Source organism: Gadus macrocephalus, chromosome 8 (genome assembly GCF_031168955.1).
Source record: "Gadus macrocephalus chromosome 8, ASM3116895v1".
Lineage (NCBI taxonomy): Eukaryota > Metazoa > Chordata > Actinopteri > Gadiformes > Gadidae > Gadus > Gadus macrocephalus.
Genome location: NC_082389.1, coordinates 9008693 through 9009274, shown reverse-complemented (window position 1 = coordinate 9009274; position 582 = coordinate 9008693).

Below are 582 nucleotides of genomic sequence, written 5' to 3'. Positions count from 1 at the left end.
ATGGTCCATTTGCCATTCGAGATTCCCGTTCACCTCGTTTACAAATCATTCTCGCTCAGACTCTCCAGTCTGCTTGCACTCCATTATTCTTCCGCCAAGATCAGCTCTCATTATCAAACCACAAATTATAGAGAGATTGGCAATGCCTAAAATTAGAGACCTAGATACGTCTAATTTTTCCACTTGTTACACCAACGGACCGGAGGGAATGCCTTTAAAAAAAAAATAAGCTTCTCTTTAAAAGAGAGCACACACACACACACACACACACACACACACACACACACACACACACACACACACACACACACACACACGCACACACCGTTTCTCCTCCACATCAACAGGCAACAACAATGGCAGCACAAGGCCTGGCAGGCACTGCTCTGTTTCACTATGGCAGCCACGTGATAGAAGAGGCCACTTATCTGTGGACTTGTGTCCGACCCACAAAAGGGACCCAACGTGAGCGGTTGGCTATAGAAAGGCCCACCCGCCTCCACATCCTCCAACATTGAATGCATCCGCCGGTTGCGTAGCCGTACCCCTGTTGTTGATGTTAGAAAAGCAGCCCAGCGCTTT